We start from the raw sequence: 12630 nt of genomic DNA, 5'->3' as shown, positions 1-12630 counted from the left end.
TTAAGTGAGAAAGTGAATTTATTTTTAACGCATACGACAGTGACCACATATGACACCTCACTTCTAAGTTTAGCAGATTGCGAGCTAAGGAAATCCGCCAAAACAGTTGTAGTGCCCTATAGAATATCTCACTATCAACTCCTAAATTCCTGTCATTACTCCTCCTTTTCGCACGTAACAAGAATTTTCCAACACTACCAGCAGTGACTTTTTCCAAATTATTTCTGAAGTATGAAATACCCGCAAACCTTAAGCAGTAAGAAGGGAAATAAAAATTTATTGTCAAACCTGAAGTAATCCAACTTCTGTCACCAACAACTTCTATACACATTTGACTGAGAAACTCATGCCATCTGTTTTTCCCATTATTAGTCTTTGCAAGCATCTCTTTGCTTTCCACTCTTCTTTTGTAGAATCCCACTCCTCTATTGAAAAAGCGGGGGTCAAACAACCACACCCAATATTTCGCTTAGCAATCTGTATGGACAAAATATAATATACTTTCTAGAGAATCAACTAGACAGTCAGACTCAATCTAGATAAAAGTATATCAAAGAGTTTATATCTCAATCTCTCGATTTGATCTTTACTCAAGCAAATAGAAATCTGCGAGTCTTTATCAAAGAGGGATAACTTGGATGGTACCAAAGACCAATATCCAAGTGTCAATAAATGTAAATCAATAACCAAAAGGTCGTATATTCTAATTGATTGAATAACGCACAACCTGTATTATTTCAATTATATAAACAAATATAATGCGGAATAGAAATAACACAGACACCATAATTTTTTTAACGAGGAAACCGCAAATGCAGAAAAACCCCGGGACCTAGTCCATATTGAACACACACTGTATTAAGCCGCTACAGACACTAGCCTACTCCAAACTAACTTCGGTCTGGACTGTAGTTGAACCCCAATCAATCTCACACTGATCCAAGGTACATTTATGCTCCTACGCCTATGATCCCAGCAGGATACTGCACACTTGATTCCCTTAGATGATCTCACCCACAACTAAGAGTTGCTACGACCCAAAGTCGAAGACTTTAATAAACAAATCTGTATCACACAGAAAAGTCTACGATAATAGATAAATCCGTCTCCCACGAATATACCTACGAGTTTTGTTCTGTCTTTTGATAAATCAAGGTGAACAGGAACCAACCAATAATAGCAGACTTATATTCCGAAGAACAGCTCAGTATTATCAATCACCTCACAATAATCTTAATTGACGCAGCGAAAAAAGATATAGTGAAATCACAAACGATGAGACGAAGTTTGTTTGTGATTACTTTTTATCTTTCCTATCGGAGATATCAATCTCAAGCTAATTATTACAATTGTACTCGCACGATAGAAACAACAAGATCAGATCACACAACTACGATAAAAGTAGTATCGGTCTGGCTTCACAATCCCAATGAAGTCTTTAAGTCGTTAACCTGGTTTATAAGAAGAAACCAAAGGTTAAAGGATAATCGACTCTAGATATGCAACTAGTATCACACGTAAGGTTTGGGGATTAGGTTTCCCGGTTGCTAGAGTTCTCCCTTATATACACTTTCAAATCAGGGTTTGCAATCAATGTTAGCTTAGTAACAAAGCATTCAATATTCACCGTTAGATGAAAACCAGATTAGATTCAAGCTAATATTTCTCAACCGTTAGATCGAAAACTTAGATTGTCATACACAAATGAAACGTTTAATTTTGGGTTTATGAACCGTACCCAAACATTAACATTTGTTGGTTCAACAAGTCAACCAAAAGGATAGCCATATGATTACTCTCGTATCAACCTTATTCTTCTTCACTATAACTAGTTCAAATGACTCAAATGAACTTGTTAGAGAGTTGTTCAATTGCTTAGATCTTATGTAACTACACAAGACATAATCGAAGCAAAAACGGTTTGATTCACTCGAACCGGTTCATGAACTTTATAGCCACGGTTTGCAAAAGCATTCCTTAGTTTAAATAAACATGAGTTCAAGAACAACCGGTTTTAGATATAACTTGCTCAAGTTCTCGGACTGGGTTCGCGGACTTAAGCTCATGGAAGGAGTACACAAACTCCAACACAAAATCTCGGGCCGAGAAATTCCGTCAGTTCGCGAACTTAGTTCGCGGACTTGGCTCATGCCACTTCCATTTCTCTTAATCAACAAAGTTCGCAAACTTTGGTTCAAGGAATAGGATTATGCATATATGTGTTTCCACAACAATGCTTATATCCACCAATGGTTATATAATCTAACCTCTCATTTCAATTATTGGAACACTCTCAGAGAACGCTATATAGCCTATATTCACAAATCATTTTTCGTCAGAGATATTTTCAAAGTGATTGAAACATAACATGACTTTCGTCACTTGGTAAATATGAAATTCGGCTAAAGCGAAAGCTTACCAACACACATTTCGAGAAATAGATAGGCGAGATAAACTCGGATCGAAATAACAAATGTGTATAATGAAAGTCTATATATCAAAACGACTTTTGTCTCAAGAGTAGGAGATAGAGTAAATGGAATTTTGAGTGACAGATAAGTTCAAGTATCCACATACCTTTTAGTCGATGAAGATCCACCAGTTCCTTGAGTAGTCTTTCGTCTTGTATGATGATTGCCATGGAGTCTTGAGCTCAACTACACTTTCTATACTAATCCAAGACCTTAGCTCTAATAGGCTAGTAATCAAGACTTATAGTTTTGATCACTAATATTGACAAACATGCTTGAGATATCCACGCATGCGAGTTCGACCGAGAAATGCTCTAACAATCTCCCCCTTTGTCAATTTTAGTGGGAAAACTATTAATACATATGAAATACAAAAAATAAATAAATTAACTTTTGTAGATCCTATTCCACATGCCTAATCTTCAACATTACTCGAAATCTTCTTCACTTCCAAGTACTCCAATGATCCCAAAGGTTGTAAGTTTAGCATCATCGTTGTTGGAAATCCGTATCTATAACAACAAGAAAACTATAGTTCTCAATCATTGTCATATAGTGTCATAGTATCATTATACAACGTCAAAGTTCAATTGTATCACAACTTCAACAAAAATACTATGGTGATATGTATCACTCCCCCTTAGTCAATACTCCATATCACATGGAAACCTGTTAGAATACGGGATACGGGCATCCAACTCAAAACCAATTGGCAATGAGCGGAGAGGCCCTAAAGGATTATAAACCGCAAGATTTTAGGTTGCCCAACAATGTGGGACTAATAATCTCAACACGCCCCCTCACGTGTAGCCTCGTTGGGTCTAACACGTGGACAATAAATCGGGTGACGCGGAATAAAGGTACGGTCAAATGACTCGACACAAATAGCCTGGCTCTGATACCATGTTAGAATACGGGATAGGGCATCCAACTCAAAACCAATTGGAAATGAGTGGAGAGGCCCTAAAGGATTATAAACTGCAGGATTTTAGGTTGCCCAACAATGTGGGACTGATAGACACATTTTTGTGTCTGATTTGTCCTCAATGTCTGTATTGTTAGAACTCGATTTTTGTACTAATATTGTGTTTTATGTGTTTGTAGGTGTTTTTGGGCAATAAACATTTTTGGAAAAATCGGCTCGAAAAGTTGTCTAAACCACCCGGAGGACGTGTTATTCAGACTCTCTCTTTTGGATAAGGGGCACCTCAATTAATAAGGGGCACCCTAATTGATATTCGCACCCCAAGTTGCTGGTTAAGGGCCACCTTCATATTCCCCATTCAAATATCAGTTTTGGCGGGAACTCAAGTGGCAGAATTAGGGTTCACATTTTGGTCGGGATTGAAGGAGACTCAATGGAGGATATTTGTTGGGATGACTAGATTTGTCTTAACAGGCCTGGTAATGGGTTTGGATTCGATTAAAATTGGTCGGAATTTCCGTTGGAAGAAAACATGGAATGTTGTTCTCGGGTTTATTCCCGGAATGATTTGTTTGGATTTGTGAGGAGTTTAAGGCAGACTCGAGCACAGAAATGAATTAGTTGGGCCTGTTCTATCTAAACAGGGTAGTTATGAGTCGCATAATCAATAAAGGAGGAGTTTTGACGAAACAAGGCAAAAAAATATTCTCGGTTATATTTTTGGCAGTTGGGAGTGTGGAAAGACCGAGTATTTCTCTAACTGAATATGGAGTAACTTGTTTGGAGGGAGTAAAACACCAGTTGGCACCTTGAGAAGGCATAAAAGGAAGTTATCTTTCCGTGAAATCCTGTGAATAATAGTGAATTTATTACGAAATATTCTTGAAGATTTGAGGAGTTAATGTGGTCTTGTCGAGTATAAATGGAGTTCTGGGGAGCTGCAGATGGGGATCGAGAGTTGGGAGAGGCGACAGAGAGGAATAGGAAGCTGCAGAGCAGATTTTCCTGCTGCTGTAGGGAAGAAGAACCTGAAGAACATAAACCGTATAAAACTGTCGTTTTAAGGGTCGCATATTTAACAGTTTGTAACGGCCAGTTTCTAACGATTACCTTCAGTTTGTAACAATTATTGTAACGGTGATCTCTGTAACGCCTTTTCAGTGTTGCGAATTGCCTGAGTTATATTTTCCTCTTTGTAAACACCTATTGAGCAATAAAAAATTCCTTTGAGTGTGTTTTCACCATGTGGAGCTAGAACCCATCATTGGGACAACAGAGGAAGCTGGATTTCATCCTTGGGGTAATTTAATTAATTCCTTATTTACTTTTTGCACCGATTTTAAATGATTTATGATTTCTATTAATCAATTGTTATCTTGTTAGATAGTGTATGCTTAGTCTTAGGTGATTTAGATACACTGTGCTTGTAATTTACAATTGATGTTTTACGAAATCTACTTTGGCAAAGAATAAAGTTATTGTTTCTTTTGTTTTGAGCTATAAATGTCTAGGATAAATTTATGAATCCCATGAACATGAAAAGCAGTGGAATCCCGAGTCCCGGTCCCTCTTCATCCTGTGACTTTATTTTGTATATATATATATTTTCTTATTTTTAGTATTTTCTTTTATTAAAACTTAAAATCAATCCGACAAGTCTGAGTGAACGACAACCTTTCTTACCACTATTAAAATTCGATCAGGGACTAATAATCTGCGTAGCGGCAAACCTTGAAAATATCCAACATTCTCCCCCTATTTTCAAAAAATGAGAAAAACACGAAACACAAAGTAAAAAAAAAAAAATTAAATCAGAGTGGCTGCATCACTAAAGTGACTGCCTACGTACCCGAGTTGGATCAAGCCAACGTAGTGCACGCTTAGTTTGGGAAATAAGCATCATCGTTGAAACCAATACATAAATGATAGGTATCTTTTGGATTTGAACCTTCACTTAGTGTAAGAAATTCAAAGCCTTATCGAGGTTCAGTGGTGAAACTAGTCTTGAACCAAGTACCCCTAATGATAAAACCGAAATTTCAACACATATTGATTTCTGAGAATAGTGTGTTCTATAGCTCGCACATTAATGGCCATGTGCTTAAATCCTGGATTCATGAGTCTTCTTTAGAGAACGGTCTTCTTCTCTTAGGAAACGGCCTGATTTCCATACTCATATAGGCAAGTCTCGAAGGTATTTCTGCGAGACACCTTGTGATAAAATTTAGACTTATTAAGGATTTTCATCCATCCTGTTTTCTTGCAGAAAACCAGCACTAATTAGAAATGGGAAGTTTTGTATTAGTGCTCCATAATCACCTCCATAACTTGTTGGTACCACATTGAACCTTGTTTATCCTTTCCAAAACATAGGTTGGGTTTCTGCTATGGGCGATCAAACTTCATTCACAGACCTTAGTCCCATTTCATTACACTTCATTGAAACCACTTCCTTAGTCCCATTCCCCCTAGACCCCCACGACCTGACCGGTCAAGTCGATCACCGTATAACTCTGCGTAGCGGCAAACCTTGAAAATATCCAACATATCTTTCCTTAACTCTTTTGCTTCAAGTGGTAACAGTTTCTCCTTGTTCATGCTTTTAATTTTATCTTTAGAACATTGAGGACAATGTTAGATTTAAGTTTGGGGGTATGGGAGAAACTTTTTAGTTGCAATAAACTCCAGATCCTAGAAATTTATGCTTATTAAGGTTGGAATTAACCAATCTAAGTGGATGGGAACATCTTGATTGTAGGAGTTGAGGAACCAATATGATTAGATGGAAACATATAAAGAGTCTATTCATAAAAGCACAGAGCTCAGGTGTTAGAATTAAAAAAAAAACATGGTAGTTTCGCCATATTTTGTTGAATCCTAATCCCTTCTGTTTTTATTTATTAAGTGATTTGGTGTGGCACACGATTCAAGTTGTTACCATTGCTAGGTGAAATAGAGTGATTGAGATACAAAAAAAAAAAAAAAGACCACAGACCAACCGGAATAAATTCAATAAAGTCGACCACTGGTGCCCTTGTATATGCCAGTTGTGTTGACCTAAAGTTAGGTTTATAGACCACTGGTCCCCTTGTATATTCCAGTTGTGTTGATATTCGTCAGACCGGTATCTCAGTCCATTAGGATAGGTTCATCTTGGCAGAGGCTTTCAGACAGATATGGGAAACACCGTTCACTTTAAACCATCTATTTTTTTCTCTTTATCCATCTTCTTAATCTTTCCATGTGATTGGTTGACTCCGGTTATGATGTCCAGAAACTATCTGAGTAGAGCTTTGTCACTTATATATGAATTTTAGTATGCTGAGTGCAAACTCGTGTACAACAATTGGAATTTCGCATCAGGGTACTTCCTCCTATAGTCAATGATTGTATGCCAACCAAGGAGATTCTTTAGTGCCTTCCAAGGTTCTGAGTAGATAGCTAGGGTCCGGAGTAAAGGTTTTGTGGGTATACCTCTGGTAAACCCTCCGGAGACAACACTCCGCCGCTAGGGCCACCTAGCGGTTTAACGGCTTGCTGCACGTGCTAAGTGTAGATTTTATTTTCTAGAATAAATTTGCTCGAGGACTAGCAAATAATAAGTTTAGGGGTATTTTGATAGACACATTTTTGTGTCTGATTTGTCCTCGATGTCTGTATTGTTAGAACTCGGTTTTTGTACTAATATTGTGTTTTTATGTGTTTGTAGGTGTTTTTGGGCAATAAACATTTTTGGAAAAATCGGCTCGAAAAGTTGTCTAAAGCACCCAGAGGACGTCTTATTCGAAATCTCTCTTTTGGATAAGGGGCACCTAATTGATATTCGCACCCCAAGCTGCTGGTTAAGGGGCACCTTCATCTTCCCCATTCAAATATCAGTTTTGGCGGGAACTCAAGTGGCAGAATTAGGGTTCGCATTTTGGTCGGGATTGAAGGAGACTCAATGGCGGATATTTGTTGGGATGACTAGATTTGTCTTAACATGCCTGGTAATGGGTTTGGATTCGATTAAAATTGGTCAGAATTTCCGTTGGAAGAAAACAGGGAATGTTGTTCTCGGGTTTATTCCCGGAATGATTTGTTTGGATCTGTGAGGAGTTTAAGGCAGACTCGAGCACATAAATGAATTGGTATGGGCCTGTTCTATCTAAACAGGGTAGTGATGAGTCACAAAATTGATAAAGGAGGAGTTTTGACGAAACAAGGCAACAAAATATTCTCGGTGATATTTTTAGCAGTTGGGAGTGTGGAAAGACCGAGTATTTCTCTAACTGAATATGGAGTAACGTGTTTGGAGGGAGTAAAACACCAGTTGACACCGTGAGAAGGCATAAAAGGAAGTTATCTTTCCGTGAAATCCCGTGAATAATAGTGAATTTATTACGAAATATTCTTGAAGATTTGAGGAGTTAATGTGGTCTTGTCGAGTATAAATGGAGTTCTGGGGAGATGCAGATGGGGATCGATAGTTGGGAGAGGCGACATAGAGGAATATGAAGCTGCAGAGCATATTTTTCTGCTGCTGCAGGGAAGAAGAACCTGAAGAACTTAAAACCGTATAAAACTGTCGTTTTAAGGGTCGCATATTTAACAGTTTGTAACGGCCAGTTTCTAACGATTACCTTCAGTTTGTAACAATTATTGTAACGGTGATCTCTGTAACGCCTTTTCAGTGTTGCGAATTTCCTGAGTTATATTTTCCTCTTTGTAAACACCTATTGAGCAATAAAACATTCCTTTGAGTGTTTTTTCACCATGTGGAGCTAGAACCCATCACTGGGACAACGGAGGAAGCTGGATTTCATCCTTGAGGTAATTTAATTAATTCCTTATTTACTTTTTGCACCGATTTTAAATGATTTATGATTTCTATTAATCATTTGTTATCTTGTTAGATAGTATATGCTTAGTCTTAGGTGCTTTAGATACACTATGCTTGTAATTTACAATTGATGTTTTACGAAATCTACTTTGGCAAATAATAGAGTCATTATTTCTTTTGTTTTGAGCTATAAATGTCTAGGATAAATTTATGAATCCCATGAACATGAAAAGCAGTGGAATCCCGAGTCCCGGTCCCTCTTCATCCTGTGACTTTATTTTATATTTATATATATTTTCTTATTTTTAGTATTTTCTTTTATTAAAACTTAAAATCAATCCGACAAGTCTGAGTGAACAACAACCTTTCTTACCACTATTAAAATTCTACCAGGGACTAATAATCCCAACAAAACCACTCCCTTACATAATGATCCGAAAACCATATGTATTTGTAGTGTGAACTACATATTAATTCTCCCCCTTTTTGTCAATAAAATTGGCAAAGGTACAAGAACGGGATCCTAATGAAATTTCCGAAAGAGACATTTCATGACCAAAAGAAAGAACACACATCATCTTATTTAGATGCAATCATAAAGCCGAAGCTAAATGCATTCATCAAGGAGTTTAAAGATACAAGATAACCCCTATAATATTCCAGAGCCGCACTCCCCACAAAGATTAGGCAATTAAGCGCAAGTTCAAAAAGAACTCTCCCCCATAATATGTCATTCCCAAGGGAACAACAAGAGCGACCTTAATTTCGAAAGAAAAGAAGGATTTCTTTGGACATAACAAATCACATACAAATATGAATTTGAATCCAAAATATTAAATTAACCACAAGAATTTCATAATTAATTTAACCGAAAATTCTCAACACAAGTAAACTTATGGAGACTTAAGAGCGCTCAATTAGATTAATCACAAGTAAACCCATAATTAATCTAATCGAAATACACAACCAAATTAACCACAAAAGTAATCAATTTAATTGGTCATACTCACATAAGAGAGTCTATGGAGCAATGACTAAGTTAATCATGAAAACAATCAACTTAGTCATGAACAGTCAAACATAAGAATACTTTTGGAGTCATAACCAAACAAGATGATTAATTTAGTTCAAAATGCTCGACATAAAGTACCTTACGGAACAACAACGAAGCTAATCAAATTGGTTGTTTCGTGCTCAACATAAGACACATTACGGAGCCACACAATAATACATGGATCAAGGAAGATCAATTACTGCGGAATATACAAGGATTCATTCTATTTTCTATCACTATTTGCATAACGACATTTAAGAGACATAATCCTTGCAAACAAAAGATTTTAACCTATCTTCCATCAATAATTGACAATATAGGCTTAACTTTTGTATTTGTCAAAATTCCATTCATTCTTTCATCAATACATGCATATCAATTCATGAACGACTTTACTTTTGACAAGATATGAGACAATCAAGTTCACGGACGCAAACACACATATCCCACAATAATATTGCAATATATAAAACCATAAAGATTAATATTGCAAAAATCATCTTCCAAACAATTTAGAATTTAAACCAATAAATCTAAAAACATGAAGATGAAAATGTTGGACACAGCTATGTGTAATCACAATAATGGCTATTCCGACCTCTAGTTATTCTTCTAAACAAAAACCGGAATATAGAAGATTTACTACGCGTTGTAGATTTTTCTCAGAACATCTATTGAGAATTCCTTCTCATTATTGAAAAAACCATTGATTATAGGATCATTCAATTCCTCTAAATCTTCAGAAATACCAGTCAACTCACTAAGTTCTCTTTTTAGTTCACACAAGGTGTTCTTGGTTAGAGACAACATTTGTTCATAGTGAGTTATCTTTTCCAAAGAGGAAATGATTTGAGATTTTAAATCATTTCTCTTGTTGATGAAATCTTTCACCATGTCTCTGAAATCAATATCATAATGACAAACAGATAAGAGACAGTTAGAGGAAAAACCTTCTCCATTGATTGTTGACTTTGCTTTCTTTACTCTTGAGGTAGAGATTCCTTTACAAAGGTACACATTAACTGCTTCAACTGCATCTCTTTTTGTGATCCCTCTAGTCACAGGAGCCATGAGAATGTATCTTTTAGAGTAGAGAAGGGAAAGAGAAGACACAAGAATAAGAACGGATTTATGAACCACAAACCCTAGAGACACATAAAGTCCTTCAGGATTTATAATCCGTCCTCATCTTTTTAGGAGAATATTTTCTTAACAAACATAAGAAGAAATAAAGAAAAAAATCTTGGGCTATTTTTAGCGCAATCCTCATTTTTCCCAAGCTAAACAATGAGGATGCGAACGTCTCTGAAACTAGATAGTGACGTTGTGAGCCAAACACTCCCCTTGTTTATCACATGGTGATTTACCAAGGTTTTTTGTATAAACAGGTTTCCGACCTGTTCTGACTCTGGAAGCATTGGTTTTATGAGACCCATGTTGATTATCCGGATTCATGTTTTGTATGTTCTTTTGCAGTCTGGAAATTCTTTTGTTGTTCCTCCTGAATCTCCAACACGTGCTTTGAACATGATTTGCATTTCCACAAAACGAACAAATCATGGATCCTTTGTCTTGTTGAAGTGCCTTCTGTTTATCACAACTGTCAACCTTTGTTTTTACATGAATAGAGGCAACGTGGTTGACAATACTTGCAGTCTTGCTTTTAAATCCTAAACCATTTGTGTTTCCAAAGGATTTCTGACCAAATAACATTGTTGAGACATTGTCAGAACTACCAGACAATCTTTGTAGATCATCTTTGAGAGTTGTTGATGGTGGATTTTAGTTCAGGGCTAAAATTGTAAAGGCCTAAATTATGCGCTAACATCCTGCAAAGGATAAGGCCACTGATAAAATAGAGAATACTTCTCCATTTAAAACTTATAGCATTATCAATTAATGCATGACCAGCCTTGTATTTCCTGTACTGCTTCACTCTAATCATTATTGGTGCGGCATGACGACTGAGTGTTGCTCTCAGCAGAGCAACACGAATATACAAGTATTAAATAAGGAGGCATGTACGAAATACCCGTACAGGCTATTACTCTCGCAGTGTTATACTAGCCCGATCGATCATCTGGACTGTCCATATAAGTCCCAGAAACAATCATGACCATCCAACTTCACCAGCATGATTGGATGGCTTAGTTGGATCCATAACCCTCAAGCAGGTATTGAAGCATTCAACACCGGACCAATGCGGACCCCGCATGGTCGGCCCCCCAAAAAAGGGAAGCATAGCTTGCTAAAACGTCCAGCCAAAGCAATATGGACGTGAAACCCTAAATTTAGGGTTTGTGGCACATTACATGAGTCGCAAATCAGTCTCAACCATCCATCTTCGCAGACATAGATGGACGGTGTAGATGCAGATTCAAAGGGCCCAGAGCATGTCAACACAATCACCACGGGCCCGCCTACAAACACGACCAATCGGTCAAGACCAACCACAGTTGGTCGTTCCAAACCGTACGCCCAAAGTGGGCATGCCGCACGGCCGTAAAAAACCCTAATTGGGGTTTACATTGATCGTGAGCGTCTGTTTTCTCCTGATCGAATGGAGGGTTTAGAAGTCGACTGATCAGGTCCAGTAAGCATAAACATGATCACCGTTGACCCATCTATCTCCCCACCCGATCGGCAAAGGGATACCATGCCTGGTCGCGTCGATTCGCACGCCCAAACTGGCATGGTCACACCTCTCAATCACGAACTGATCTGGACCACTCAACTTCACCGGACAAATTGAGTGGCTTAGATCACGTTTCCATGGGAAAATCAGGTATAGGCGTGAACACCAGCCTATCATCTAAACGCCGAACCAATCGGCCGGGACCGACCAAGCTTGGTGGTCTCGAAACGCGTGCCTGAAGAAGGCATGGCGCACGACATTTGCGGCACCAAACTTCTGTCGTAAATCAATCCTGACTGCTCCTCTTTGTCGGACAAATTGAGTGGTCCAGATTACACTTTCACGGGACAACAAGGTATGGGCATGTACATCGGCATGCCGTCTACACACATACCCAATCGGCCATGCCAAAATCTTGTCCCAAGCTTGGATTCGACCAAGCTGAAAAGTGGTGCTTGCGCACCTCTTCCAAAACCCTAATTCCACTCTCGTCCATCCAATTTCACCGGCTTGGCCATACAGCTCTGGTCAGGAGTTAATTGGTCAGTGAGGCGTCATGGTGATCACCACCCGTCACTCTACCACACCATGTGGTCGGCCAAAGGAGGACTTGCTTGCGCAACCTCCAAACCATTACATGAAGTAGGATGGACATGAAGCTATTTTGAGACGCTCAAACAGCGATGCTTCATACATGCTGAGTATATTCGATGCATTACCTGC

This window comes from Papaver somniferum, unplaced genomic scaffold, assembly GCF_003573695.1.
Source record: "Papaver somniferum cultivar HN1 unplaced genomic scaffold, ASM357369v1 unplaced-scaffold_70, whole genome shotgun sequence".
Lineage (NCBI taxonomy): Eukaryota > Viridiplantae > Streptophyta > Magnoliopsida > Ranunculales > Papaveraceae > Papaver > Papaver somniferum.
The sequence above is the reverse complement of the archived record's forward strand: the minus strand, read 5'-3'. Positions refer to the sequence as shown.